The sequence below is a fragment of the Marmota monax genome, unplaced genomic scaffold (genome assembly GCF_021218885.2).
Source record: "Marmota monax isolate L192 unplaced genomic scaffold, Marmota_monax_Labrador192_F-V1.1 WCK01_AAM20220418_F8-fsc00068, whole genome shotgun sequence".
In the NCBI taxonomy this organism is placed as follows: domain Eukaryota; kingdom Metazoa; phylum Chordata; class Mammalia; order Rodentia; family Sciuridae; genus Marmota; species Marmota monax.
The window spans coordinates 468,168-474,167 of record NW_026692352.1 but is presented as its reverse complement, the minus strand read 5'-3'; positions in this window follow the sequence as shown (position 1 = coordinate 474,167).

Below are 6,000 nucleotides of genomic sequence, written 5' to 3'. Positions count from 1 at the left end.
TGTATCCAAAAAATGTACATAAGCCTAAAGTACTTTGGAAAGATATTCTAACAGGACAATGGAAAGGTCCTGACCCAGTGATTGTCTGGAGTCGGGGGTCTGTTTGTGTTTTTCCACAGGGAGAACAGCAGCCCATTTGGATTCCAGAGAGATTAACTAAAACAGTTTCTACAGATCGAAAAGAAGATGATTTGACTCAAATCCATAACAGCTGATATCCAGAACTCCAGCTTGGCCATTCTTACATCTGCGACAGTGATTAACTAGTGATGCAATTTTTATTTCCTTGCCAGCGCACCCCATGTTAATTGTGGTAGTGCTGACATATCTTTGCTGATGGTGTCACCAGTGATGCAATTTTTCCCAAGGAGCCGTCAATTGGCTTGGTGTTGTGGCATTTCTGTATCCTCCTCCCTTCTGCTAGTGATGGTCTAAAATTTTGGGGCCAATGGCTTATGCTGGACCGGTAGTCAGTGACGGGTATGATCCAATTGCAGTGGTATCAACCTAAGACAGGAGGCTGACGCCTAAAGGTCAGTTTTCCGATGACGGGTAAGAACCATATGTTGAATTGGACAACCTACCAGGCACGGTCCATAAGCCACATTAACCTCACTCCCCCACTGGCACCAAGGCCAAATTTGGGGGCCAACAGAGGGGAGGCAAAGAACCTCACCCCCCCACTGGTGCATAGACCTATCCACAAGTATGGCTGTATGCTGGACCGGTAGTCAGTGACGGGTATGATTCAATTGCAGTGGTATCAACCTAAGACAGGAGGCTGATGCCTAAAGGTCAGTTTTCCGATGACGGGTAAGAACCATATGTTGAATTGGACAACCTACCAGGCACGGTCCTTAAGCCACATTGCTTGTTGTTTAATTAATCAGAAGGGGGGAGATGCTGGGAGCCATTAGCCAAGTAGGTATGACAATTTCCTTGCCAGCGTACCCCATGTTGCAGTGACATTGAATGTACGTGACCTTGCTCAAGGACCAAGGCAGATTAGGGTGTTCCCGGTTTTAAGATAATCGTGTTTAGGGCGTTCCCAGTTTAGGTTCCAGGTTTAAGGTTTAAGATTATTCCTGCTGGGAATAGGGCGTATCCTGCTGCCTGAGTTCCCCTTGAGTTCTCACGGGATTTAGACAGTATATTTTGGAGATAGAAGCCCAGTGGAGGTGAATTTGGGAGAGAAGGTGGATTTGGGAAGAGAACGTGGATTTCCCCAGAACATGATTGTAGACGGCTGGTGAGAGTTCAGGAATAAAGAGTTGCTGTTTGAATCTACAAGCTGTGTGGTGGCTCGTGATTGTGTGCCCAGCCAGACTGCGGCATTTGTGCCCAGCCAGACGGCATTTGTGCCCAGCCAGACTGCGGCATTTGGTGGCCCGTACGGGGAACTTCTGAAGCTTGGAGGTAAGTGAAATTGCTCGCCCCTGAGGAAGAGCGAAAGAATGGGTGACCAATTCAAAAAACAATGTGTTATTGTTTTGATTTATTTTGTTTTTGTTTTGAGCTGCCTGTTCTTAGAACTTTCTCAGGCAAACTGGGGAAAATGGTTGACTCAAGATTTGAAGTTGTTCGCCTCCGAGGAAGAGAAATTGTTAGAGGAAGGAGGCACTCCAGTAAGACCAACAACAGTTAGGGCATATGTTGATACAATACAAAAATGTAGCACATGGCCTTTTAAAGACGAGTTATTAAGTATACCAATGGGACCATCATGGTATCCTGTAGAAGGATTTTTCTTCAACAAGAGATGGCTAATTCTGTTTACTACATTTGTCTAAGATCTTGGTTTTTACAGACATCTGATTAATTTACAAAGCTAAAGTGTTAAAATATCAACCACTAAATATAAGATCAAGTACTCTTTACTTATTAAGTTCCATAAGGTAATATATTTAAACATTATGTGTGTTTTCATAAATTGGTAAATGGAAAAAAGTTTAATATTGCTTTGGTCTGTGTCTTTGCTGAAACAAGGTTACTAAGAGTTAAGATTCTATCGTGTAATTTATATACAAAGAGTAGAAAAATTTTCAGTTGGGTTTCAATTATAGTATTATAGTATCATAAAAAACATGAAAGTCTTTCATTTTATTAAAGTGGAGTAATTTGTCTAAATCAGAAATTTTATAAGAGTTGTTTCAAAATGTAAATTTATAAAAAGGGTTAATGGTTAAAAAAGAGATAGAAAAAGATTCAAGATGTGGAAATATATTTTAATGTAAAAGGTTAAAGGAAAAAGAAATGTTTCTAGATGAGATAATCTCTGTGTGGTAAAGTAAAAGTTGTAAAATGCCATTTAAAAAAATTTTGAGGAAACTAGACTTACTTTAAAAGCTTGAGAAAGGAATAAAGAAGAAAAAGGTATTTGTACATGGCAGATTGAGACAAAGCTTCTCAATGGAGTTTTTAAAAAAAAGCCTTTTATTGAAGGGCAGCCATGTAAATTAACATTGAAGTGATTTAAACAAAATCTAAGCCTCGTTTCAAAGAGTGAAGCTGTAGGTGGTGAAAAAGTACATTTAAAAGTACAGTATAGATGATAATTAAAAGGCTTTAAAAGGTTAAATTAAAGGTGGTTAAAATGCCTTCATGATGGAGGAAAGAAGCTTAATCTTAAAGGCATTACTTTAAAAAAAATCGGAAGATAATAGGATAAAAGATATTTAGATAAAGAAGATTAAAAATTTAAAGTGAAAAACTTTAAAGACAGAAGTATAGAAAGTTAAAAAGAATAAAGATAAAAAAGATATAGGAAGATAGAAAAGATGTAGGAAGACAATAATTTTAAACCCACAAAATAGGAAAAAAAAAAAAAACTAGGAGGAAAATAAGCAACTAAGGGTAAAAATACAAACCTTAGGAAAAAAAAAAAAACTAGAAGATAGAAATAAGATAGAAAATGGTTGAAAATGTCAAGTAAGGTATTACACAGATAGAAAATGCAAAAAGCTAAGACAACTATTAGATACAGACATACTTATTAAAGCAAAAAGAGGGAATTGGAAGGGGGTATATATCCCCCAAAGATAAACTTAAAATAACGCTTTTTACTCTAAACTTTTAAAATTTGGATTCATCAGGACTTAGTGCTGCGGAAAGGCATATGTATCCAAAAAATGTACATAAGCCTAAAGTACTTTGGAAAGATATTCTAACAGGACAATGGAAAGGTCCTGACCCAGTGATTGTCTGGAGTCGGGGGTCTGTTTGTGTTTTTCCACAGGAAAACAGCAGCCCATTTGGATTCCAGAGAGATTAACTAAAACAGTTTCTACAGATCGAAAAGAAGATGATTTGACTCAAATCCATAACAGCTGATATCCAGAACTCCAGCTTGGCCATTCTTACATCTGCGACAGTGATTAACTAGTGATGCAATTTTTATTTCCTTGCCAGCGCACCCCATGTTAATTGTGGTAGTGCTGACATATCTTTGCTGATGGTGTCACCAGTGATGCAATTTTTCCCAAGGAGCCGTCAATTGGCTTGGTGTTGTGGCATTTCTGTATCCTCCTCCCTTCTGCTAGTGATGGTCTAAAATTTGGGGGCCAATGGCTTATGCTGGACCGGTAGTCAGTGACGGGTATGATCCAATTGCAGTGGTATCAACCTAAGACAGGAGGCTGACGCCTAAAGGTCAGTTTTCCGATGACGGGTAAGAACCATATGTTGAATTGGACAACCTACCAGGCACGGTCCATAAGCCACATTAACCTCACTCCCCCACTGGCACCAAGGCCAAATTTGGGGGCCAACAGAGGTGAGGCAAAGAACCTCACCCCCCCACTGGTGCATAGACCTATCCACAAGTATGGCTGTATGCTGGACCGGTAGTCAGTGACGGGTATGATTCAATTGCAGTGGTATCAACCTAAGACAGGAGGCTGACGCCTAAAGGTCAGTTTTCCGATGACGGGTAAGAACCATATGTTGAATTGGACAACCTACCAGGCACGGTCCTTAAGCCACATTGCTTGTTGTTTAATTAATCAGAAGGGGGGAGATGCTGGGAGCCATTAGCCAAGTAGGTATGACAATTTCCTTGCCAGCGTACCCCATGTTGCAGTGACATTGAATGTACGTGACCTTGCTCAAGGACCAAGGCAGATTAGGGTGTTCCCGGTTTTAAGATAATCATGTTTAGGGCGTTCCCAGTTTAGGTTCCAGGTTTAAGGTTTAAGATTATTCCTGCTGGGAATAGGGCATATCCTGCTGCCTGAGTTCCCCTTGAGTTCTCACGGGATTTAGACAATATATTTTGGAGATAGAAGCCCAGTGGAAGTGAATTTGGGAGAGAAGGTGGATTTGGGAAGAGAACGTGGATTTCCCCAGAACGTGATTGTAGACGGCTGGTGAGAGTTCAGGAATAAAGAGTTGCTGTTTGAATCTACAAGCTGTGTGGTGGCTCGTGATTGTGTGCCCAGCCAGACTGCGGCATTTGTGCCCAGCCAGACGGCATTGTGCCAGCCAGACTGCGGCATTTGGTGGCCCGTACGGGGAACTTCTGAAGCCTGGAGGTAAGTGAAATTGCTCGCCCCTGAGGAAGAGCGAAAGAATGGGTGACCAATTCAAAAAACAATGTGTTATTGTTTTGATTTATTTTGTTTTTGTTTCGAGCTGCCTGTTCTTAGAACTTTCTCAGGCAAACTGGGGAAAATGGTTGACTCAAGATTTGAAGTTGTTCGCCTCCGAGGAAGAGAAATTGTTAGAGGAAGGAGGCACCCCAGTAAGACCAACAACAGTTAGGGCATATGTTGATACAATACAAAAATGTAGCACATGGCCTTTTAAAGACGAGTTATTAAGTATACCAATGGGACCATCATGGTATCCTGTAGAAGGATTTTTCTTCAACAAGAGATGGCTAATTCTGTTTACTACATTTGTCTAAGATCTTGGTTTTTACAGACATCTGATTAATTTACAAAGCTAAAGTGTTAAAATATCAACCACTAAATATAAGATCAAGTACTCTTTACTTATTAAGTTCCATAAGGTAATATATTTAAACATTATGTGTGTTTTCATAAATTGGTAAATGGAAAAAAGTTTAATATTGCTTTGGTCTGTGTCTTTGCTGAAACAAGGTTACTAAGAGTTAAGATTCTATCGTGTAATTTATATACAAAGAGTAGAAAAATTTTCAGTTGGGTTTCAATTATAGTATTATAGTATCATAAAAAACATGAAAGTCTTTCATTTTATTAAAGTGGAGTAATTTGTCTAAATCAGAAATTTTATAAGAGTTGTTTCAAAATGTGAATTTATAAAAAGGGTTAATGGTTAAAAAAGAGATAGAAAAAGATTCAAGATGTGGAAATATATTTTAATATAAAAGGTTAAAGGAAAAAGAAATGTTTCTAGATGAGATAATCTCTGTGTGGTAAAGTAAAAAGTTGTAAAATGCCATTTAAAAAAATTTTGAGGAAACTAGACTTACTTTAAAAGCTTGAGAAAGGAATAAAGAAGAAAAAGGTATTTGTACATGGCAGATTGAGACAAAGCTTCTCAATGGAGTTTTTAAAAAAAAGCCTTTTATTGAAGGGCAGCCATGTAAATTAACATTGAAGTGATTTAAACAAAATCTAAGCCTCGTTTAAAAGAGTGAAGCTGTAGGTGGTGAAAAAGTACATTTAAAAGTACAGTATAGATGATAATTAAAAGGCTTTAAAAGGTTAAATTAAAGGTGGTTAAAATGCCTTCATGATGGAGGAAAGAAGCTTAATCTTAAAGGCATTACTTTAAAAAAAAATCGGAAGATAATAGGATAAAAGATATTTAGATAAAGAAGATTAAAAATTTAAAGTGAAAAACTTTAAAGACAGAAGTATAGAAAGTTAAAAAGAATAAAGATAAAAAAGATATAGGAAGATAGAAAAGATGTAGGAAGACAATAATTTTAAACCCACAAAATAGGAAAAAAAAAAAAAAAACTAGGAGGAAAATAAGCAACTAAGGGTAAAAATACAAACCTTAGAAAAAAAAAAA